At 24.6% G+C, this 27,045-nt stretch overlaps 2 protein-coding genes across 6 annotated transcripts in view; both read right to left on the bottom strand.

Moving 5' to 3' along the window:
* Positions 1 to 27,045, bottom strand: part of LOC135953082 (Ig-like and fibronectin type-III domain-containing protein 2) — a 273,456-nt gene that overhangs the window by 152,745 nt on the left and 93,666 nt on the right. For 3 of the 4 annotated variants that reach the window (XM_065502747.1, XM_065502744.1, XM_065502746.1), the window contains exons 3-4: positions 19,983 to 20,026; positions 4,230 to 4,263 (exon numbers count right to left, since the gene is read on the bottom strand). The gene's annotated coding sequence lies outside the window, so the exon portion shown is untranslated. The remainder of the gene's footprint in view (positions 1 to 4,229; positions 4,264 to 19,982; positions 20,027 to 27,045) is intronic. The other variant, XM_065502745.1, reaches the window with a different exon arrangement.
* DCX-EMAP (Doublecortin-domain-containing echinoderm-microtubule-associated protein) overlaps positions 1 to 27,045 on the bottom strand; it is a 487,657-nt gene that overhangs the window by 366,960 nt on the left and 93,652 nt on the right. The gene's annotated exons all lie outside the window — the stretch shown is intronic.

Here is a 27,045-nt window from a genome sequence, read left to right as displayed (position 1 = left end):
ATATTTTCACCAGAAATTGTCCTAATTGTAATATTAATATAAATATTTAGCTATTCAAGGAATTTTCATATATTTTAAAATTTTCGAAATTAAGTTCGAATTTTCGATCATTGTTAAAATTGGCTTATATTAAGATATTTTCACTAGAAATTGTGCTAATATCATAAATATTAAACTTTTTAAGGAATTTTCATACATTTTAAAATTTTCGAAATTAAGTTCGAATTTTCGAACTTCCAGAAATTTTTGAAAAATACTAAAAAGCTTATGTAAAACATATTTCTTCTTGAAAAAATTAATTTAAATGTATTTTTTATCAATTTCAGTAATTTCGAAATTAAGTTCGAATTTTCGAACTTTCCAAAAATTTTGAAAAATGCTAAAAAACTTAAGTAAAACATATTTCTACTTTAAAAAATGAATTTAAATGCATTTTTTCACCAGTTTTAGTAATTTCGAATTTTCTTTTACCTCAGAAATTATAATTTTAAAGGAAAATTATTTTATCTTTGTTACACAACACTATTTATTTGACTTTTAATTAAATTTCCAAATATTTTAACAATATTTGTTTATGTTAAATAGAATTTCATAAAGGTCTTTGTGTGCCACATGCCATTCTTTGATTACTATCTCTTTTCTATCATTTGAAACACACACACATAATTAATGTTTAATCTAGCACATGGCACATTATCAAATTGTTTGCTCTTTCACATTTCCATAACTCATGAACATTATTTTGCAACAACAAATATTTATTTAATCATAATAATATTCTTTGAATAATAAAACTAACAACATCTTCTTAAAATTTTGAAATTGTTTAGATTTATAATAGAATTATAAGTTTCAGTTTCTGAAACACACAATAGCAAGTAAACACAATAAATACATTTACAAATGTTTAATAATCCTTATTGTTTAAAATAATGTTATTAAATATTCAATAATACCAGGACAGGACATCATGCTTACTCCTTCCTACATACACACACACACACTCATATTTAAAACTAAATAAATATTTTAAAATCACTTTATATAGTTTGTGAATGTATGTATTTATTTAAAACAATATTTACCTAAATTTGAGTATAATACTTTTTAGGACAAAAAAAAGAAAACTTTAAATTACAATTAGATTTACACAGCTTTATATCTTTATATGTGACAGTCAATATGTGCATGTAAGAGAGATTTTTGGAAGAGATTTTCTATTTAAGTCATTTAAAGTTGTTTGTTGTTATTAAAAGTTGTATAATAACAACAACAACAAAATACAAATATAAATAACCAACACAATCAGTTAGTTTGTCATAAGTGTCAAAGGATTTGATTTAAGTTCTATTCAAAAATATGACACAAGTGTCAGAAACAAAAATATGAAAAAAAAATAAATATAATCACATAAAAATACAACAAAATGAGAAAATAAATGACATAGTTTTGATAAAAAAAAAGAATAAATCTATTTAATTTAACAAAAATTTATGAAATATGTCAATCATGGCTATAATCTGAATTTAAATTACTAAAAAAATTAAAGTGAAATACGAAAAATAATGAACAATTATTTCGAAATCAAGATCGAATTTTCGAAAATAGAGAAAAGTCTCTTACATTAACAGATTTAAACTAGAAAATTGTCTCATTTGTATTAAAATTATAAATTACAAGAAGTCCATGTAATTTTTAAACATTTCCGGAATTTCGAAATTAAGTTCGAATTTTCGAAAATTCTTAAAACTGCTTAAAATTATATATAAAACTAATGAATAGCATGCTTTTTCATTCATAATTAAATTTAAAGTCATTTTCCGGCCTTTAAAAATGTTCGAAATTAAGTTCGAATTTTCGAACATTGATAAAAATGTCTTAAATTAAGTGATTTATGCCACAAAATTGTATCATTTGTATTTAAAACATAAATTACAAGAATTTTATGTAATTTTTTACATTTCCCCAATTTCGAAATTAACTTCGAATTTTCGAACACTGAGAAAAATCTCTTAAATGAAGAGATTTCAACTAGAATATTGTCTATTTGTATTAAAATTATAAAATTACAAGAATTTCATGTAATTATATACATTTCCGCAATTTCGAAATTAAGTTCGAATTTTCGAACATTACTAAAATTCCTAAAAAATATAAAAAAATTATGGGATATATGATTTCTTATACAATAATTGGTTTAGAAGCATTTTCTGCTGTTTTTAGTAATTTCGAAATTAAGTTCGAATTTTCGAACATTGTTCAAAATGTCTAAAATGAAGACACTTACTAAAGAAAATTGTCGCTTTTGTATTCATAACATAAATTACAACAATTTTGTACAATTTTTATACATTTCCTCAATTTCGAAATTAAGTTCGAATTTTCGAAAAATGGTTTTTCTAAAAAAAATTCTCAAAAATATATAAAAATTAAAAGAAACCTGTTTTTATATAAAATAAATTAATTTAAAGGCATTTTCCAGCATTTTAAAGGCATTTTCCAGCATTTTAGTATAATTCATGAAAAATATAAAAAAACATATTCTAAATATGATTTATTTATACAATAATTGGTTTAAAGGCATTTTCTAATATTTTTATAAATTTCGAAATTAAGTTCGAATTTTCGAACATTGCTAAATAAACATGGCTAAAATGAAGAAACTTACTCCAGAAAATTTTCTCTTGTGTATTTATAACATAACTTACAAGAATTTCATGTAATTTTTATACATTTCCGCAATTTCGAAACTAAGTTCGAATTTTCGAAAAATAGTTTTTCGAAAAAAATTCCTCAAAATTAAACAAAAATTAAGAGAAACATGTTTTTATATAAAAGAAATTAACTTAAAGGCATTTTCCACCATTTTTAGTAATTTCGAAATTAAGTTCGAATTTTCGAACATTGTTCAAAATGTCTAAAATGAAGACACTTACTAAAGAAAATTGTCGCTTTTGTATTCATAACATAAATTACAACAATTTTGTACAATTTTTATACATTTCCTCAATTTCGAAATTAAGTTCGAATTTTCGAAAAATAGTTTTTCTAAAAAAATTTCTCAAAAATATATAAAAATTAAAAGAAACCTGTTTTTATATAAAATAAATTAATTTAAAGGCATTTTCCAGCATTTTTAGTAATTTCGAAATTAAGTTCGAATTTTCGAACATTCCTAAAATTCATGAAAAATATAAAAAAACATATTCTAAATATGATTTATTTATACAATAATTGGTTTAAAGGCATTTTCTACTATTTTTATAAATTTCGAAATTAAGTTCGAATTTTCGAACATTGCAAACATGGCTAAAATGAAGACACTTACTCCAGAAAATTTTCTCTTGTGTATTTATAACATAACTTACAAGAATTTCATGTAATTTTTATACATTTCCGCAATTTCGAAACTAAGTTCGAATTTTCGAAAAAAATTCCTCAAAATTAAACAAAAATTAAGAGAAACATGTTTTTATATAAAAGAAATTAACTTAAAGGCATTTTCCACCATTTTTAGTAATTTCGAAATTAAGTTCGAATTTTCGAACATTGTTAAAAATGGCTAAAATGAAGACACTTACTCCAGAAAATTTTCTCTTGTGTATTTATAACACAACTTACAAGATTTTCATGTAATTTTTATACATTTCCGCAATTTCGAAATTAAATTCGAATTTTCGAAAAATAGTTTTTCGAAAACAATTTCTCAAAATTAAACAAAAATTAAGAAAAACATGTTTTTATATAAAAGAAATTAATTTACAGGCATTTTCCACCATTTTTAGTAATTTCGAAATTAAGTTCGAATTTTCGAACATTGTTAAAAATGGCTAAAATTGAAGAAAATTTACTTCTGTGTATTAATAACATAATTTAAAAGAATTTGGAGTAATTTTTATACATTTCTGCAATTTCGAAATTAAGTTCGAATTTTCGAAAAATAGTTTTTCTAAAAAAATTTCTCAAAATTATACAAAAATTAAGAGAAACATGTTTTTATATAAAATAAATTAATTTAAAGGCATTTTCCAGCATTTTTAGTAATTTCGAAATTAAGTTCGAATTTTCGAACATTGTTAAAAATGGCTAAAAATGAAGAAAATTGTCTTCTGTGTATTAATACTATAATTTAAAAGAATTTGGAGTAATTTTTATACATTTCTGCAGGTTTTTGAGAACTGTGGTCAAATAAAATAAAAATTTAATTTAACTCTTAATTATGAACTTACTTTTTTAAAACAATAAATTCAATTTTCAGCTAATCTGCAAAGAAATAATAAAATATATTAAGCAATTAATATAAATTTAATGTATTTTTTTTTTTGTTTAAAAGCAATAAAAAAATTTTAAATTTTTTCTTTATAAAACTTGACATATAACCCTTATTTTGTCTTTTTAAACTTAAAACGCTCTTGTTAATAAAACAAGCAAACAATTAACTAAATCTCTTATGAAAATCTTAAACAAATTTTAGAAATATAATTACAAATAATAATTAAACAAACTTGTGTGTGGCAACAATAAATAAATAAATTATGAAAAAAAATTTCACAAAATCAAACCAAAAAAAAAAAAACACAAAAATTTAGAAATAAAAAAATTAAATATTAAGCAAAAAAAAATAATTCTAACTAAAACAGCATTCAGTTACAAGGTCAAGCGCAGTCAAGCAAAGATTAAGCTAACTTTAAAATGCAATTCAATTACAAATCTAAAACACAAGCAAGCAACAGCTGGCTGTTTCAAAAATTTACACACTAAGCATACAAACACACCATGAAGAGAAGAGAGGAGCGTAAAGGGGAGAGACTTGGTTTTAAACAAAAGCGCCTGCGCAGCTTAACATATAATAAAACGCGTCTCTGTTAGCTTTTGTTACGAGCAGCTAAACAGTTTGTTGGCTGATTGTTTAACTTTAGATTTATACTGTGTGTACGAGTTTACGATACGACTTTAAATAATAAAACGTAAAAGCACTCAATTTATTTTTTATTATTATTATTATGGGGCTTAAAACAAAAGTGTTTATAGAAATCTGAAAAAAAAAATTAAGTAATCACACAGTAGAACAGGTTGTTGTATTGTGTTGGTATAAGAAAATAATATGTAAAAAAAATAGAAACATGAATTGTACACTGCAAGAAAAAAAACTTAAAAAGTTTTGAAAAAAAAATTCAAATAAAATTTTAAAAGATTTTCAAACTTAAGTTCGAAAATTTAGATTAAAATATTTTTTTTATTTTTTTAATTTTCTTAATTATTTCTCTCAGTGTCTCCATAATCATTTATTTATCTAAATGACTGGTAAATAACACAAAAAATTAAAATTAGCTTGCAAAAAAAAATACACAATTTAAAAAGAATAACTAGACTCAAATGTAAACAAGAAACAGCTGAGCTGAAACCACTTGCCAGCCAGCCACAAAAAAAACCAACAAAGAATATTTATAAGCAAAATAAAAAACAAGTAAGAGAGCTATATTCGGCTGTAAAGAATATTATCTACCCTTCACCAAAGTATTTGGATTTTTTGGGAAAAAAATTTTGAAAAAAAAATTTTGAAAAAAAAAAATTTGTGGAAAAAAAATAACAATAATTAAATTGGGAATTTATCATATAAAAACTAAATCTTAAAATTTTGGTGAAAAATAATTTTGTGAAAAATCGAGGTAGTTGAGGTTTTTTCTTTATATCTTAGCCATTTGTGGACCGATTTTCTCAATTTTTAAATATTAGTTTAAGTTGGTCTATAGCGGATATATTGAGGTATCAATCGTGTATGTAAAATATTCGGGGCCTTTGTTAAGTTGATTTCAACATACAGACGGAAAGACGGACACAGCTATATCGACTAATTTATCCATAACTGAATAATTGAAAAAATATAGAAAAAAGTTAGCAAACACCACAAAATTAAATAAAAGAAATATTGCCAAACATAAATTAAATTACGCCACTGAACCTTAATTTAAGAATCACCTGAAAACGTAGCAAACAAATAATTTGGAATGTTTTATTTTTGTAAGCTTTTAAATAAACAAATAAACCAAACAAAAAAAAAAAGTTAGAATAAATTAGTAGAAAACAAGCCAAAAGACACAAAAAAAAATAAAAGAAATTTATGAACAATATAAATTATACAAGCAATTGAAATTTATATCGACAAGGTCATAGAATATTTGGCAAAATATTTTGAACAAGGCCAGGAAAAAAGTTTAAATTAAGGACTAATTTATTGCGGATTTTTTAATTAAAATCGAATACAATTTAAATGTTTTTTGCTTAAAGAAAAGAATTACATATAAAAATTAAATTAAAAATTCTCAAAAAATAAAATTTAATCAAAAATCTCACTCTTCGAAAATTCGAACTTAATTTCGAAAATTCAAAATTTCTCTTAGATTGTTAATATGTGTTTTTTTTAAATAATATACTTTAGAAAATAAATTTTTTGCTAATCATGCTATTTTTGTAAAAAATCTGAATGTTCGAAAATTCGAACTTAATTTCGAAATTAAAAAAAAAATCTGAAAATGTTTATTTTTGTGCTTATTTGATTAAAAGTGTTTTATATATAAATTTTTATGTGAAATAACTGTATTTCTAAGATTTTGAGAATGTTCGAAAATTCGAACTTAATTTCGAAATTAAAAAAAATTGTCTCAAAATGTGATTGTTTCTGCTTATTTGATTAAAAATGTTTTTAAAGAAAATTTTAAACGATTTTAAGAATGTTCGAAAATTCGAACTTAATTTCGAAATTTAAAAAATTGTCTCAAAATTTTAATTTTTGTATTTATTTCATTAAAAATGTTTTTATATAAATTTTAAAGCGAAGTATAGCTATTATAGAACATTTTGCAAATGTTCGAAAATTCGAATTTAATTTCGAAATTTAATTTAAAAAAAAAAAAATCTTAAATTTTTGGATTATTTAAGTAAAATCAATATAAAATAAATTTTTAAGTAAATTCACACTATTTTTTAGCATTTTAAGAATGTTCGAAAATTCGAACATAATTTCGAAATTTAAAGAATTGTCTCAAAATGTGATTGTTTGTGCTTATTTGATTAAAAATGTTTTTAAATAAAATTTTAAACGATTTTGATAATGTTCGAAAATTCGAACATAATTTCGAAATTTCAAAATTTTTTTAAAAATCGTAATATTTTGGATTTCTTAATTAAAATCTCTAAATGTTACTTTTTGTCATTATTTAATTAAAAGTGTTTTATACAAATTTTTGACAAAGTAACGCTATTATTTAACAATGTTCGAAAATTCGAAATTAATTTCGAAATTTAAAAAATTTTCTGAAAATCTTAATTTTTGTGTTTATTTGATTAAAAATGTTTTTATATAAATTTTAAAGCGAAGTAACGCTATTATCTAACAATTTTATAATGTTCGAAAATTCGAACTTAAATTCGAAATTTCAACATTTTTTTAAAAATCTTAATTTTTTGGATTTCTTAATTAAAATCAATATAAAATAAATTTTTAAGTGAATTCACACTATTTTTTAACATTTTAAGAATGTTCGAAAATTCGAACTTAATTTCGAAATTTAAAAAATTGTCTCAAAATTTTAATTTTTGTATTTATTTCATTAAAAACGTTTTTAAATAAAATTTTACGAGAAATAACTAACATTTCGAGAATATTCGAAAATTCGAACTTAAATTCGAAATTTCAAAATTTTTTTAAAAATGTTAATTTTTTGAATTATTTAATTAAAATCAATAATATTTGAAGCAATTTAACTTTATTCTTTAATTATGTTCGAAAATTTGAACTTTATTTCGAAAATTGACTCAAAATCTCTCGATTTTTCTTTATCTAAAAACAAAGAAATTTTCTTTATTTATTGAAATATATTTCAAAGATTTTAATGTAATCCACAATTACTCCTTGAAATTTTGTTACGTTTGATGCAACTTCTCCTTAAGTTGCATCAAACATTTAAATACATAATAGTTAAACCCTATTTTAACACTTTGTCTAAATTGTTTAAATTCAACACTTATTTCTATTTATTTCTTATTATGTATGTAGTTTTGTTTTTGTACAATATATGAAAAGTAGTTTTATTTTACTGCATTATTGAGTTGGGCACTGATACAGCTAGAGTCTGTATTATATTACCCTTTTTTTCTAATAACCATTTTTTATATAGAATTTTTCCCAGAAAAATAACTAAAAGAAATAAACATTATTTTATTGATTGACCATTACGAACTGCAACAACTCAGAGTTTTATTGTTGGTCATAAATTAAAATAGAAACAAGTAATAATATGATGACGACGATGACGTTGACAACGACAAAATACAATTGCAACTATGACAACAACATTTTACTAAATGTGTAACACATACGAGTAGATTACATTTTTGCCCAGACAAGTACAGAACAATACACTCAGAGGTCTTTAAATAAGGCAAGAAATACTTAAATTTCTTACAGATATTACAGCATTTATATGAAACTTCACAAGTGTTTTATAACATCTAATGTTATATGACAATAATTCTTTTTATTTTTATGTTTTTTTTTTCATTTCTTGTTATTTTTTATTTCCTCTTTAGGGACTGACAGAGTGTGTGAGACCAACAACCATTTGGCCATTAAAATAACAAACTGAAACGAGTGTTATTATTATTACTAGATACTATATTTTTGTCTCTCTCTCCATATATTATTGCAAATTGTTATTACAAGACAATGATTTAAAATTGCAAAGGGAACTGATAATATATGTTTTAATAATACAGCAAGAAATATAATATAATCAACGATAAATACAAATTTATTTTATGACTTTGGTCACTATTACAAATGAATTGAATCATAAAACTGGTTAGATCTATAGACAGACAGACATAAATTGGTGGTAGTTAGTGGAAAGATATTGTTGATGAAAAGAAACCAAACCAGTAAAATGAAATTAATTATGCATTATTTAATAAAATAAATCAAAATATCTGTGATAAACAAAAATCTATTTTGGGAAAAATTTAGGAATAGAAAAAACAAGTTAAAAATGCAGGTTATTCTGCATTTTTAAATACTTGGGCATTTAACGCTATTCTTTTCACTTGTAATAAAACAGCATTAAAATTATTCTAAACTTAATTAAATTGTTAAAATTTCAATTTCGAAATTAAGTTAATGTTTTCGAACATTCTAAAAATTCTTCTATTTTAATTTTTAAGAATTAAACATATTATTGATTAAAATGTTATTTATTGCTTCTAAAATCGTTTAGACTTAAAATAAAGCTTTAAAAACAACAAAATTTTTAAAACATAAATTTTCGCAAAAATGGTCCTTCTAACTGAAAATTTGCAAATGCAATTAAAATCATCAGAAACATACAAAAATATCATTAGTATAACAAAATCAAAATCACAATTTTTTGTTAATTTAATTTGCTTTAATAAAATTTTCAAAAATGGTCCTTCGAACCTAAAAATTTCCATAACACTTTTAAAATGACAAAAAAGAATTAACCATATTCTTGATTAAAATGTAATTTATTGCTTAAAAAATCATTTTCAACTTCATGTAAAGCTCTTGAAATCACAAAAACGTTAAAATAAAAAATTTTCATAAAAATGGTCCTTCAAACTAAAAATGTTTAAATTCAATTTAGATCAAGAAAATTCATCTGAAACATGAAAAATAGTATTAAAATAACACAAACACAATTCTTCATTAATTTAATACTTTTAGTTGGCTTCAATGTAGCATTATCAAAAATGGTCCTTCGCAGCTTCAAATTTACTTAAATATTTAAATATAAGAGAAAAATTAACTCTATTGTTTATTTTCTAATTGAAAATTCATCCATTCCTACAGCCCAAAATATTTGAAAAATGGTTAAATGGTCTTTGTGCAAATGGTCCTTCGAGCCGAAAAATTTTAATGTTTAAATTATATCCACAAAAAAACCTTAAAATTTATTTTCTAACTTTTTCCCACAAATTTTAAATTTTCGAAATCAAGTTCGAATTTTCGAACATTCAGATTTTTTACAAAAATAACATAATTAAGTTAAAAAAATTAATTTTCTAATATATTTTGTTTAAAATAACACAAAAATTATTATTCTAAAACAAATGTTTAGTTTTCGAAATTAATTTCGAATTTTCGAACATTTAAAAAAAGCTTGATTTTAATAGAAATTATAAAAAAAATAGTTAATAATATAAGCGAATTTAACAAAAATAAATAATTTTTGCTAAAATTTCAAATTTTTAATTTTCGAAATTAAGTTCGAATTTTCGAACATTTATAAAAACACGTGATTTTTAATAGAAATGATCTGTACTAGTTAGAACTTTAATAAAATATGCGAACTTAACAAAAAATAAATTATTTTTGCTTAATTTTGAAATTTCGAAATTAACTTCGAATTTTCGAAAATTCCCAAAAATTCATAAAATTTCTAAAAAAAATTAGCAAATAATAATTTATTATTAAAAATTAAATTTTCAGATTTATTTTTGAAGTTTTGAAAATAAGTTCGAATTTTATTATTAAAAACTCAAAATTTGTAAATAAAAAAACTAAAAAATTCTAATTCATTAACTAAAATTATTCACATTATATTCCTTTTTAATCATAAATTAAATACCCCAATATAATTGTACCCTATTTAGTCAGGCTTTATTAAACATTATCAGGATGTAGCCAAATTCGGTTGCAAAACAATAACAGACACAGAATTTTAAAACAGTTTAATATGTAGAATTATGCACGACTATGACTACGACTAGAATTATTCTTAAAGAAAAACATTCCAAAACCAGCCAAAAATATTGAGACAAAAACAAGAAATAATAAAATTTCAAAAACATTAATTTTTCACTAAAGAATTTTTTAAATAAAAGCTAGAAAAAAAAACACAAAACAAGAAAATGAAGCAAGAAAAACATTAAACAACAACCCAAAGATTAAATAATTTTAGTCAAAGCACGCCAAATACAAATATAAAATACTTTTTTCTTTAAACACAAACATATCTCAGTCAGTCATTCATTTACACATACAAATAACAAAACCCACTAATATCAACAACACAACGACACACATACACTCAGACACACACCAACACATCTGCATACAAACATAATAAAGGAACGAAGGACCATTATCATTTGCCAGTAAACCAAAACATTAATGGTTTCGGTTTGCTGGGATGTGTTAGAAAAGCAGCAAAGTGTATTTGTGTGTGTGTGTAATCCTGAGTATGTGTTAGTTTAGTAAATTGTGTTTGTGTGTATGAGTGTGTGTATGTGTGTGAGTGTGCTTTTGAATTTATTGGTTATGCAGAGGAGTTGGTGGTATTATATCTGTATCATTAGTGGCTTTTACGTTTTACATGTTTAATTGCTACCAGCCAGTCATTCAGCCAAGAAGAGAGCATAACACACAGATAGAGATAGAGTACAAGCAAATCCAGTGAGTTAAACAGAAAAAAAAACAAAACAAGAATAGATTTTTATCTCGAGACATTTATATTTTTACATGTTTTTTTCATTTTCATTCTCATTCAAAAACAAAACAAATACATTTGTAGACGACATCCTTTTTGCCAAGCCATCTACTGCGGCAAAGGGAGGACAGAGCTAATGCAAGGACAAGGAAAAAAATTGAATTGAAAAGAAGAACGATAAAAATTTTGCTCTTGTATGTATGAGTAAGTAACTGCGGTAGATGTAGATAAAACACAAATAGAAGACAAACTGTGAATTTAATTAACAATGGTTTATGGAGTCAACCGAATGAATGAAATAAAGTAGGTAAGACAGACCCACAGACGGAGAGCAGAAAGCAAATAATGTGTTAAAGGAATTAAATATTTCTGTTGCGCCAAGATTCCGGTGCTAATTATGAAGCCCACAGAGAGCAAGACAGGAAATTACCGCGAGAAAAGTTGGTCAACGCTAATAAAGAATAAAAATACAGAAAAAGTCTAACAAAGATAAGTGACTTTTAACTCTATAATAATTTTGAGATTAAAAGGAATTGGTTTTCAGAAATAAGGTACTTTTTACAAGAAAATACTTTTTAAAAAGTACTTTCTACAAAAAACACATACGACTAGACGAAGACTAAATAAAGACCAGACAAAAACTAAGACAAGACATAAGACATAAGACAAGACATAAGACAAGACATAAGACAAGACATAAGACAAGACATAAGGCAAGACATAAGGCAAGACATAAGACAAGACATAAGACAAGACATAAGACAAGACATAAGACAAGACATAATACAAGACATAAGACAAGACATAAGACAAGACATAAGACAAGACATAAGACAAGACATAAGACAAGACATAAGACAAGACATAAGACAAGACATAAGACAAGACATAAGGCAAGACATAAGACAAGACATAAGACAAGACATAAGACAAGACATAAGACAAGACATAAGACAAGACATAAGACAAGACATAAGACAAGACATAAGACAAGACATAAGACAAGACATAAGACAAGACATAAGACAAGACATAAGACAAGACATAATACAAGACATAAGACAAGACATAAGACAAGACATAAGACAAGACATAAGACAAGACATAAGACAAGACATAAGACAAGACATAAGACAAGACATAAGACAAGACATAAGACAAGACATAAGACAAGACATAAGACAAGACATAAGACAAGACATAAGACAAGACATAAGACAAGACATAAGACAAGACATAAGACAAGACATAATACAAGACATAAGACAAGACATAAGACAAGACATAAGACAAGACATAAGACAAGACATAAGACAAGACATAAGACAAGACATAAGACAAGACATAAGACAAGACATAAGACAAGACATAAGACAAGACATAAGACAAGACATAAGACAAGGCATAAGACTAACCCTAAGACTACGACTAAGACTAAGACTAAGACTAAGACTAAGACTAAGACTAAGACTAAGACTAAGACTAAGACTAAGACTAAGACTAAGACTAAGACTAAGACTAAGACTAAGACTAAGACTAAGACTAAGACTAAGACTAAGACTAAGACTAAGACTAAGACTAAGACTAAGACTAAGACTAAGACTAAGACTAAGACTAAGACTAAGACTAAGACTAAGACTAAGACTAAGACTAAGACTAAGACTAAGACTAAGACTAAGACTAAGACTAAGACTAAGACTAAGACTAAGACTAAGACTAAGACTAAGACTAAGACTAAGACTAAGACTAAGACTAAGACTAAGACTAAGACTAAGACTAAGACTAAGACTAAGACTAAGACTAAGACTAAGACTAAGACTAAGACTAAGACTAAGACTAAGACTAAGACTAAGACTAAGACTAAGACTAAGACTAAGACTAAGACTAAGACTAAGACTAAGACTAAGACTAAGACTAAGACTAAGACTAAGACTAAGACTAAGACTAAGACTAAGACTAAGACTAAGACTAGACAAAGACTAGACAAAGACTAGACAAAGACTAGACAAAGACTAGACAAAGACTAGACAAAGACTAGACAAAGACTAGACAAAGACTAGACAGAGACTAGACAAAGGCTTGACAAAGGCTAGACAAAAAGCAAGTAAGTGAGCTATTTCGGCAGTTGCGAATACTTTAAAATAAAAATTTTAAATATTTTTAGGTACCGATATTTAAAAAATTTAATTTTTTTTTATTTATTAGAGAAAAAATTGTATGGGAATTTTATTTTAAACAATTTTTTTTTTTAAATAATTTTTTCTTAAGTTTTTTAATCATAAAATTTTATGATAAAAAAAATTATTTTTTGATGAAAAAAATACGGTTTAAAAAATATTTTCCGCTATTTTGACCCATTGTAGGTCCAATTTACTATGTCGTTAGATACGTCATTACAAAGGTCTTGGAAATATCTATCATTAGATATCCATATTGTCTATATTAATGACTTAATTATTCAGATACATATATATTTTAAAAAATAGGTAAAAAAAATCGAGGTTGTCCCAGTTTTATATCTTAGCCATTTATGGGCCGATTTTTTCGATTTTAAATAGCAACCAAACCGGATATAACGGATATATCGTCGTATGAATCATGTATGTAAGTTATTTGGGGGCTACGGAATGTTGATTTCAACACACAGACGGAAAGACGAACCTGGCTATATCGACTTCGCTATCTATAACGATGCAGATTAAATATACTTTTCGCATTACAATGTGAATTTTAAAGTGCTGTAAACATTTTTGAATACGTTTCTTTTAAATCTATAAATTTTTGTTTAATCTATATTTTATTTTTTTGTAGATTTCCTTTTAAATCATCATTTCCTTTCGATATGTTCCATTATTTTAGTTTTTTCTTCGTTAAGCAATCACATTAAAAGTTCAAAGTGTTAAAGATATTTATTGTTAGCTGAGTGTATGTTTCTAAAATCTATATCTCCCTGTGTGATTTAGATGACACAGTCACAGTCATCGTCGTTTATTTAAAGAAGTGTTGTTGTCTCCTGGCATACTAAAATTTTTATTTCGAAAATACAAAATAAATAAAAATACAAATAGAATCCAAATAATGTATCATTGTAGAAAGGATATTATTGTTGCTGCTTTTCTTTGTATAGTTTTTGTAGTTGTAATGGTCCTTACTGTTGTCGTCATTTTTGTCGTTGGTATTGTTGCTTTTGTATTTAATCTAATAAAAGGTTTATACTACTATTGCCATTTGCCCTAAACCATTAGCTGGGGGTAATAAAAGAAGCCAGACCAAGATATACAAACAAAAAATATAGAAAGAAAGAAAAAAAGTCTCTTTATACCAAATAAAACGTGTACAATCTTTGAATCCAGCTTTTGTTATCACAAAAATGAGGAAAAAGGGAAGTATAACAGAAATTAGCTAACTCTAACCTTTGATCTAAGTTACACCTTGTATTTAGCCTCTTAATTTTTCTTGTGAATAGCAAAAATATGAAATTAATTTTCAATGCCGTGATAAGAGGATACCATCCCTTGTTGGTTATAAATATGGAACAAAAAAATATCCTTTTTTCCTGCACTCCCCCCTTGCCATGTCAACAAATCTATATGACTGTGATGATGATGATGACGATATTTGTCTGTTTAGAAGGGAGTGAGTTGTCTAGAGGGCGGGGAAGACAGTGTAGATTATGTTTGTGTCAGACATACTTGAAAGGATGGCAGTGAAGTAACTTAGTGTCAAATATCGTTTTGTTTTTTCTTCTTTTTTTTGAGTTTTTGTATAATTTTCTTTAAGCTTGAATAGAAAAATGTACTAGAATTTTTGTTTGCAACATTTGTGTCTTAGGAAGATGAAAACGAATTGGAAAAAAAAAATAAAACAGTTTTTAATGTGCCACTGCCACAATATATAATATTAAGGGGACCAACTAGGACTTGTTTAATAGTTTTTATGGTACTTTTTGAAAAAGGTACTTTTATGCAAAAAAAGGTTTTTTTTAATTTCCTATCAAAAACTAGCTTAATTTATTAAAAATACATTTTTAATTACTTGAAAAAAAGTATTAAATTTAGTACTTTTTTAAAAAGTTGGTACTTTTTCAAAAAGTTAATTTTTTATTAAAAGTAAACTCAATTTATAAAAAAATTTAATATTTTTTAAAATTTTTAAAAAGGTACCAAATTTAGTACTATTTTGGTACATTTTCAAAAAGGTACTTTTTTATAAAAAAAACTTATTTTTATATTGCAAATAACAAAATTAATAAAAAGATCTTTTATTTTTTAATATTTAAAAAAAGTACCAACTTTAATACTATTTTGGTACATTTTCAAAAAAGTACTTTTTATAAAAAAAAACTATTTTTTTATTGCAAATAACTAAATTCATGAAAATATCGCTTATTTTTTAATATTTAAAAAAGTACAAAATTTAATACTACTACATACTACCTTTTACAAAATAGTACTTTTTGAAAACATTTAAAATTATTCCATTTGTATATAATTTAAACAATTTTATAAAAAAATTGTACTAAAAATTTAACTTTTTGGAAAATAGTATTTTTTACAAAATAGTACTATTTTTGATACTTTTTGAAAATATTTAAAATTTTAAGATTTTTACATAATTTAAATATTCTATATAAAACACTGGGTTAAAAATTGTATTTAAGTATTTTTTTTTTGCCAGAAAGTACTTTAGAAATATTAAATTTTGGTACCTTTTGATACTATTTAATATTATATATTAGATTTTTTCTATTAAAGAAAAATTTTTATAGAAAATGGATCTAAAAATGAATTATTTGAGTATTTAGTAAAACATTTTTAGCTAAAAGTACTTTTTACAAATAGTACTATTTATGGTACTTTTTGAAAATATTTAAAATTATAGAATTTTTTTAAGAATTTAAAAAAATTTTATGAAAAAATTGGTTTAAATATTGTATTTAAATATTTTTTAGCAAAAAATACATTTTAGAAAATAGTACTTTTTTGGTACTTTTTGAAAATATTTGAAATTGTAGAATTTTTGCATAATTTAAACATTTTATATTTAAAAAGTACTTTTTTAACAAAGTTTACAAACTTGTTTTAACAATTTTCATACGATCATACGATATTTTTTAGTAAAAAAGAAATTTTTAAAAAATAATACTATTTATGGTATTTTTTAAAAATATTTAAAATTTTAAGATTTTTTCATAATTTAAACATAAAGCACTGAACAGAAAATTGTATTTAAGTAAGTATTTTTTTTTCCAAAAAGTACTTTTTTTAAAAATATTAAATTTTTGGTACCTTTTGAAACTATTTAACATCAACCTTTTAAACTATTTAACATATTTCTATTAAATAAACATTTTTATAAAAAATGGGTCTAAAAATTTATTATTTATGAATTTATCAAATAATTAGTAGCAAAAAGTAGTTTTTAAAAATAGTACAATTTATGGTACTTTTTGGAAATATTTAAAATTACAAAATTTTTTTAAGAATTTAAAAATTTTTATGAAAATATTGGTTTAAATATTTTTTTTTAAAATTTTTTTGAAAAAAATACTTTTTAGAAAATAGTACTTTTTTTGATACTTTTTGAAAATATTTAAAATTATAGAATTTTTGCATAATTTTTACACATTTTTATATTTAAAAGTTAATTTATTTTAGTAAAAACGCACCTTTTATAAAATAGTACTTTTTGGTAGTTTTAAATACTTTTTACAAATAGTACTATTTATTGTAGTATTGGAAGATATTTAAAATTATAGGATTTTTTGCATAATTTAATAATTTGTATAAAAAAAATTGGGATAAATATTTTATTTAGCAATTTTTAAACAAAAAGTACTTTTTAGCAAAATAGTACTATTTTGGTATTTTTTGAAAATATTTAAAATTATAATATTTTTTCATAATTTAAACATTTTTATATTTAAAAAGTACCTTGGTACAAAATAGTACTTTTAGAAAATATTTAAAATTATTGGATTTTGGCCTTTATGAACAAACTGGTCATAAATTTATTATTTCAGTATTTTTAAGCTGAAAATTACTCCTTAGAAAATAGTACTTTTTTGGTACTTTTAGAAAATATTTAAAATTACTGGATTCTGGCATTAATTTAAAATTTTTATAAACAAATTGAACTACAAAATTTATTATTTCAGAATTTTTTAACAAAAAACTACTTTTTACAAAATAGTACTTTTTTGGTACTAAATTTAAAATGATTAAATTTTTGAATAGTTAAATTTTTTTTAAAAAATTGTATTTAAAATTAAATATTAAAGTATTTTTTAACCAAAAAGTACTTTTTACATAATAGTACGTTTTTGGTACTTTTAGAAAATATTTGAAATTACTAGATTTTTTCATTATTTTAGCGTTTTCATAACATATTGGACTACAATTTCCTTAATTCAGTATTTTTTAGCCCAAAAAGTACTTTTTACAAAATAGTACGTTTTTGGTACTTTTAGAAAATATTTAAAATTACTGGATTCTGGCATTAATTTAACATTTTTATAAACAAATTGAACCACAAAATTTATTATTTCAGAATTTTTTAACAAAAAACTACTTTTTACAAAATAGTACTTTTTTGGTACTAAATCTAAAATGATTAAATTTTTGCATATTTAAATTTTTTTTAAAAAATTGTATTCAAAATTAAATTTTAAAGTATTTTTTAACCAAAAAGTACTTTTTACAAAAAAGTACTATTGAGGTACTTTTTGAAAATATTTAAAATTACTACATTTTTTCATTAATTTAGCGTTTTCATAACATATTGGACTACAATTTCCTTAATTCAGTATTTTTTAGCCCAAAAAGTACTTTTTATAAAATAGTACTTTTTGATACTTTTAGAAAATATTTAAAATTACTAGATTCTGGCCTTATTTTAACATTTTTATAAACAAATTGAACCACAAAATTTATTATTTCAGAATTTTTTAACAAAATAGTACTTTTTTGGTACTAAATCTAAAATGACTAAATTTATGCATAGTTCAATTTTTTTTAAAAAGTTGTATTCAAAATTAAATATTTTTGTAATTTTTAGGCAAAAAGTACTTTTTAAAAATATTAAATATTATAAGATTTTTCACTAAAATAAAACTTTTTCAGATGGTCTCATTTTATTTATGTCCATAAGTATTTCCCCCCTTTTATTTATATCCTGTTTCTTTAATGTTTTTTGCTATTTATTCTTTTGTCTCTATATTTATACTCATATAAAGGAGTTAACATTTATTTATTGGCTCACGCTTTTAAAGTAATTTCCGTAAGCAAAAATATATACAGTGTCATGTTTGTTTCCTTTCAAGGTTCACTAGACATTCATAGTCCACACAGTTACTTATACATTCGAACACATATTCATGCTATTATTATAAGGATAACGATTATTTTAGCTTTTTCTTTTACATCTTCTTCCTTTTTACAAAAAACAAAAAACGTATAGAAAATAATACAAAGCAAAAAACAAATAGAGTATAAAATGCTTAATTGTCAAATCGCTTTAACATACATTTAACTGGCTTCCTTATTTGCCAAGCGATTATTTTCTCTTCCAGTCTCTTTATTGTTGTAGTTGTTGCTTTTGGTTTATCGCCATAAAATACCGTTAACATAAATTAAACGGAAAGTACTATTTTTTCAAGCATTTTTCAAAAAAAAAAACTATTTTTTTACCAATTTTTGTTCAAGGTTTTTTTTATTATTTATTTCCTTCATTCCTCACATAGTTTTTCATTTTTGCTGTAAAATAGTTTTTTCGTAAGAGTCCCGTTATTAATTTCCTGTTAAAATTTCCATTTACACAAAATTGTTTTCCTTGCAAAATTCGCAATTTTTTTCTCCTTCACCAGTGAAAATATTTTAATGCAATTTTAAAGGTAGTGAGAGCGTGAGTTCATTTTTTTTTGTTAATTTATGCATAAACTTGTTTAACAATTTTTTGTTGCTGCTGTTGTTGTTGTATAACATATTTTGTGCTTAATTAAATGTAAATCGTATTCAATTAAATTTGTAATTTATTTAAATATTCCTAAAAGTATGCTTTACAATTACCTATAAATGCAGGCGTTACAGATATGTAATGGTATTTGTTTCATTTACATTTGTTTTTAAAGCAAAGCATACTTGTAGGTGTATAAATTATTTTTTTTTTTTTTGGTAAATTTTCTGTTTGTATTTTAATTTGTTTGTTTTTAAAGCTATCGAATTGAGAAATTAAAGTCCATTTTATAAAGAATTGAATAAAATAAATGCAAATTATTTTGTATAGATTTACCAAAAGAGATCTAAAGAAGGCAAATAAAAGAAATCTAAAGGCAGGTCACAGTTTGCAATTAAGAAAGGAAATTGCTTAATTTATAAAATGAATGAAACAAATTACTTTTGTGACAAAATGTCAAAATTATAACAAAACTACTTAAACGGAAATGTACTTTTGTTTTAAAACTGTAAACATTTGTGTACTTACTTCGAAAAGTTTTCCAATTTTTGGTGAAAATTGGTGGCGAAACCCTAAAAAGAAATAAAAAAGAAAAATTATTATTAAAAAATGTATTTTTTTGCAAGACACTGTTTTTAAAAATAAATTTATAAATTTAAAAAATCTTGGTACTAGATTTTGTATGTAATTTATTCTAGTTCTGTTCTAGTTCTGTTCTAGTTCTGTTCTAGTTCTGTTCTAGTTCTGTTCTAGTTCTGTTCTAGTTCTGTTCTAGTTCTGTTCTAGTTCTGTTCTAGTTCTGTTCTAGTTCTGTTCTAGTTCTGTTCTAGTTCTGTTCTAGTTCTGTTCTAGTTCTGTTCTAGTTCTGTTCTAGTTCTGTTCTAGTTCTGTTCTAGTTCTGTTCTAGTTCTGTTCTAGTTCTGTTCTAGTTCTGTTCTAGTTCTGTTCTAGTTCTGTTCTAGTTCTGTTCTAGTTCTGTTCTAGTTCTGTTCTAGTTCTGTTCTAGTTCTGTTCTAGTTCTGTTCTAGTTCTGTTCTAGTTCTGTTCTGTTCTGGTTCTGTTCTAGTTCTGTTCTAGTTCTGTTCTAGTTCTGTTCTAGTTCTGTTCTAGTTCTGTTCTAGTTCTGTTCTAGTTCTGTTCTAGTTCTGTTCTAGTTCTGTTCTAGTTCTGTTCTAGTTCTGTTCTAGTTCTGTTCTAGTTCTGTTCTAGTTCTGTTCTAGTTCTGTTCTAGTTCTGTTCTAGTTCTGTTCTAGTTCTGTTCTAGTTCTGTTCTAGTTCTGTTCTAGTTCTGTTCTAGTTCTGTTCTAGTTCTGTTCTGTTCTAGTTCTAGTTCTGTTCTAGTTCTGTTCTGGTTTTAGTTCTGTTCTAAATTCCCCTAAGTTTAAAAAAATTCAACATTGATTTGTTTTTTCAACATTTAGCAAAAATATTTAAATTATAAATTGTTAGCTTCAAGATTTCTTTGCTGATTGTGATTTTTTAACAGTTTTGTTTTTCTTTTCTTTAAAAAATGCAAAAAAATAAGGAAGAATATAAAAAAAATCTTCTTTTTTATTATTTTGTTACTTTGTTTTCTCTTAAAATTAGCATGATTTTCCAGTCATGTGGTTTCATTTAAGTAAAACTGGCAGGGTTTTTCTTTTTATATTTTTTTTGGTTTTGTTGCTTCTTATATTTTCATTTCTTTTTATTTCTTTACTCAGCTGATAAGATGGGTTTCAGTTACAATGTAATTCCTTTCCCGTATTTTTTTTATTTCCTTGACTTTTTTTCCCCCAAACATCATCTACTTTATTTTGTACTACTGCTGGTGGATCTGTGAGCCTTTTGTGTATTATTGCCTTGTCTTATATATAAATTTTTTGTAGCAACATCTTCTTTACCAGCAAAATGTCAGCCAAACATCCAGCCCAGACTATGGCGGGATTACAAGAGAACGAACAAACACACAGACTCACTTTCGAGCGAATGTCTCGAGCTTTAAAGCGGGGTAAAAACAAACTACGACGCACCATGAAGTTGAATGAAAAATTGTAGGTTTAACAGTGAAAATGTTACTAAATCGGATTAAAACGTAAAAGCTTAAACCTTCGCTGGGTTTTTGCAGCATTTTTTCTGCGTCTCTTTATATTTTTATTTATATTTTGCTTGAGTTTTCGTTTTTTTTTTGTCTTCTTTAGCTTGGGTTATTATTTCAAATAAAATAGTATGAAATTTAAAGTAAATTGTTGTATAACGCTGTTTTGTTTTATGTGTTAGTTTTGTTAGTATGTGTTAGTTTTGTAAGAGGGCATACGAGCTAAATTAAAATTCGAGTGTGTTGAATGGTTTAAATGATTGAAAACCAAAATTTAAAAATGTAAAAAGAACTAGAACAGAACTAGAACAGAACTAGAACAGAACTAGAACAGAACTAGAACAGAACTAGAACAGAACTAGAACAGAACTAGAACAGAACTAGAACAGAACTAGAACAGAACTAGAACAGAACTAGAACAGAACTAGAACAGAACTAGAACAGAACTAGAACAGAACTAGAACAGAACTAGAACAGAACTAGAACAGAACTAGAACAGAACTAGAACAGAACTAGAACAGAACTAGAACAGAACTAGAACAGAACTAGAACAGAACTAGAACAGAACTAGAACAGAACTAGAACAGAACTAGAACAGAACTAGAACAGAACTAGAACAGAACTAGAACAGAACTAGAACAGAACTAGAACAGAACTAGAACAGAACTAGAACAGAACTAGAACAGAACTAGAACAGAACTAGAACAGAACTAGAACAGAACTAGAACAGAACTAGAACAGAACTAGAACAGAACTAGAACAGAACTAGAACAGAACTAGAACAGAACTAGAACAGAACTAGAACAGAACTAGAACAGAACTAGAACAGAACTAGAACAGAACTAGAACAGAACTAGAACAGAACTAGAACAGAACTAGAACAGAACTAGAACAGAACTAGAACAGAACTAGAACAGAACTAGAACAGAACTAGAACAGAACTAGAACAGAACTAGAACAGAACTAGAACAGAACTAGAACAGAACTAGAACAGAACTAGAACAGAACTAGAACAGAACTAGAACAGAACTAGAACAGAACTAGAACAGAACTAGAACAGAACTAGAACAGAACTAGAACAGAACTAGAACAGAACTAGAACAGAACTAGAACAGAACTAGAACAGAACTAGAACAGATCTAGAACAGAACTAGAACAGAACTAGAACAGAACTAGAACAGAACTAGAACAGAACTAGAACAGAACTAGAACAGAACTAGAACAGAACTAGAACAGAACTAGAACAGAACTAGAACAGAACTAGAACAGAACTAGAACAGAACTAGAACAGAACTAGAACAGAACTAGAACAGAACTAGAACAGAACTAGAACAGAACTAGAACAGAACTAGAACAGAACTAGAACAGAACTAGAACAGAACTAGAACAGAACTAGAACAGAACTAGAACAGAACTAGAACAGAACTAGAACAGAACTAGAACAGAACTAGAACAGAACTAGAACAGAACTAGAACAGAACTAGAACAGAACTAGAACAGAACTAGAACAGAACTAGAACAGAACTAGAACAGAACTAGAACAGAACTAGAACAGAACTAGAACAGAACTAGAACAGAACTAGAACAGAACTAGAACAGAACTAGAACAGAACTAGAACAGAACTAGAACAGAACTAGAACAGAACTAGAACAGAACTAGAACAGAACTAGAACTAGATCAGAACTAGAACAGAATTAGTATCTGAAATAGGACCTAAACTAGATCTTTTTAAAATTATAGCTATATTTTCAATTCGTTTTTAACCCAAAATTTGTTATCAGTAAACAAACTCAGCTGGAAGCACACTCTCAGCTAGCAACAATTTAAATGTATGTTTTTCTAGCTCTTGAAAGTAATGTTGTTGTTGTTGTTGCTGCTGATGCTGTTATTGTTATTATTGTTATACTGTTGTTGCCTTTGGTTGTTTGTTTTTGTTAAAACTGTTTGCTGCTGCTCTTATTTTTTATTCAAAAAGTTGCAAATTGCAAGTATTTTCATTTTTGTATTTGTTATGTTCGTTGTTGTTGTTTTTTTGTTGTTGCTTTCTCTTCATGTTTCAAGAACGTACATGATTTTAGTATGAAATAAAAAAATAAATAAATTTTTTTTAACAAACATAGTATGAGTATGAGTGTGTGTTTGTCTAAGTATACCCCCTGTATTTTTTTTAAACCTATATAGATCAGCTGTGGATTTAACATGTTAAATGACTTTGAACTACATTTACACTTGTATATAGAGTTAAATTTACGCACTACCCAACAGTTCGGCATTGACTACAAAATAACTCAATGCTGACAGTAATTTTTCCTAATGTTTTATCAAAATATATATAAATTACATTAGGGAATAACAAAAACCTTAAAAATAAAAATGTTCCTTAAAATGGTCCTTCGAATTGAAAATTTCAAAATTCAATCTGAAAGAAGAAAATTCCACAAACAATTAAAAACATCACTATAATAACAAAAATGCAATTTTTAAAAAATTTAAAAAAAATAGTCCTTCGTACCTAAAAATTGACATACAACTTTTATAAATAAGAAGAATAATTAAGAGCATATTCTTGATTAAAATGTAATTTATTACTTATATTTAGACTTGATTCATATAAAGCTTTAAAAATGACAAAATGTTTAAAATAAAAATTTTCATAAAAATGGTCCTTCGAACTGAAAATTTTCAAATGCGATTAAAATCAGAAAAATTCATCAGAAACATTAAAAAATATCATTATAATGACAAAATCACAATTTTTCATTAATTAGATTTTCTTTTTTTGCCTTAAATAACAATTTCCAAAATGGTCCTTCGAACTAAAAAATTTACATAAAAGCAAATTAAGCAATTTCTCGATTTAAAATAATATTAATTTCTTCATATAAAGCTTTAAAAGTAACAAAATGTATTAAATAAAAATTTTCATTAAAATGGTCCTTCGAACTGAAAATTTTAAAATTCGATTTAAAATAAGAAAATTCCACAAGCAATTAAAAATATCATTATAATAACAAAAACACAATTTCTAAAAAAATTGGTCCTTCGAACCTAAAATTTAAAATAAAACGTTTAAAATAACACAGAAAAATTATTAATTTTCTTGATTAAAATATTATTTATTACTTTAAAAATCTTTTAGACTGCATAAAAAGCTTTAAAAATAACAAAATGTTTAAAATAAAAATTTTCATAAAAATGGTCCTTCGAAATGAAAATTTTCAAATTCGATTTAAATCAAGAAAATTCTAAAAAAACATTAAAAAATCATCATTTTAATAACAAAATCCGATTTTTCCTTAATTTAATACGTTTTAGTTGTTTTATTAAACATTTTCAAAAATGGTCCTTCGAACCTTAGTCATTACCTTAGTAGTCGCGTTAAGTATTTGTAACTAAGTCTCCTTTTGTAAGGCGGAGTTTAAGGTTCGTAATTTATGTAGGAACAATTGATTTTTGCCTAGGACTCACACTTAACTAACACTTCCCTAGAACTGCTGGGTTTCTCCCAGTACAATTACTTGTTTTTCATGAATTTTTCTAAAAAAAAATAAAAACAAACTGCTAAAATGAATTCAAACAAACCTTTAATAGATTTTGGTTCCCTTTCCCTGTTTCACAAAATTTATTTACACTTTTTTTTAACAAGAAAACAGCCTTTGGCATAAAACACTACATTTATAGGAAAATGTAGCAGAATAACTTAAAAGTGTTTAAACAAATTTAAAAGAATATTACAAAAATTTTAGAATTATTAAAAACTTTTCAGACTGCTAACATATGTGGCATAATAACGCTAGATTTGTTAGCGTGTAACAAGTTGATTTACTTTTGAATTTCTTTTTTAGGTTTTTTAAATTTTTTGTGCTCATCTTATGTGGAAAATTGCTTTCCTGGGAGGGTTTTTTAACTCCAAAAAGAAACAGCAAATCTCGTTTTTTTTGGTTGAACTCAGTGTTTTCCCTTGATCTCATTGCACATTTGAAAATTTAATTTGATTAAAAAATTGGCAACATTTTGATATATTGCTTATGAGCTTTTTATGTTGGATTTATATTTCATTCTCTGTGCAGATATCTCAACAAAAATATTTGCTAAAGTGCTGGCTTGATTGTGCTACTACTAAAGTAGTTTTATAAACTGCTATATACAAGTAAAAATAAATAGAAAAAATTTCAAATAACCGAAAAAAAAATCTGAAATAAAATAAAAAAGAAATAAACTTTTTAAAGTATTACAAATTGCTAAATATGTTTCTGTAAGCCAAACACACATCATGCTTTTTTCATGTGTTGTACAAAAATTTATATAAAAACAGCAACAAATTGAAAAGAAACCATTAAGTGTTTAACAAGTGATGAAAAGGTTAAAGAAACCAAACAAAATAAAAAAAAAAACGGAAAAAAGTTTTCCTTAATCAAACATGATGTTTATTTTATAAACTTTTGCGTTTCCTCTCAGGGGACTCTAAATAACAAGGAATAATAACAAACACACAAATTTAGAACAATTTAAACATTTAGCGAAACAAAATTTTAAAAATATCATGAAAATTTCCTTAAATTTCATAAACAAATATGAAAATTAGAAAACTGTCTTCCTTCGACAGTTTTCCTATAGAGAAGAGTGTTTTAAATACAGTTTTCTTATAGAAAATTGTCTTTTTAAGACAGTTTTCTTATAGAAAATTGTCTTTTTAAGACAGTTTTCTTATAGAAAATTGTCTTTTTAAGACAGTTTTCTTATAGAAAATTGTCTTTTTAAGACAGTTTTCTTATAGAAAATTGTCTTTTTAAGACAGTTTTCTTATAGAAAATTGTCTTTTTAAGACAGTTTTCTTATAGAAAATTGTCTTTTTAAGACAGTTTTCTTATAGAAAATTGTCTTTTTAAGACAGTTTTCTTATAGAAAATTGTCTTTTTAAGACAGTTTTCTTATAGAAAATTGTCTTTTTAAGACAGTTTTCTTATAGAAAATTGTCTTTTTAAGACAGTTTTCTTATAGAAAATTGTCTTTTTAAGACAGTTTTCTTATAGAAAATTTTCTTTTTAAGACAGTTTTCTTATAGAAAATTTTCTTTTTAAGACAGTTTTCTTATAGAAAATTTTCTTTTTAAGACAGTTTTCTTATAGAAAATTGTCTTTTTAAGACAGTTTTCTTATAGAAAATTGTCTTTTTAAGACAGTTTTCTTATAGAAAATTGTCTTTTTAAGACAGTTTTTTTTTTATAGAAAATTTTCTTTTTAAGACAGTTTTCTTATAGAAAATTGTCTTTTTAAGACAGTTTTCTTATAGAAAATTGTCTTTTTAAGACAGTTTTCTTATAGAAAATTGTCTTTTTAAGACAGTTTTCTTATAGAAAATTGTCTTTTTAAGACAGTTTTCTTATAGAAAATTGTCTTTTTAAGACAGTTTTCTTATAGAAAATTGTCTTTTTAAGACAGTTTTCTTATAGAAAATTGTCTTTTTAAGACAGTTTTCTTATAGAAAATTGTCTTTTTAAGACAGTTTTCTTA

This window comes from Calliphora vicina, chromosome 3 (assembly GCF_958450345.1).
Source record: "Calliphora vicina chromosome 3, idCalVici1.1, whole genome shotgun sequence".
Taxonomy (NCBI): Eukaryota; Metazoa; Arthropoda; class Insecta; order Diptera; family Calliphoridae; genus Calliphora; species Calliphora vicina.
Note: the sequence above shows the minus strand (reverse complement) of the source record. Positions and strands in the feature narration are given on the sequence as shown.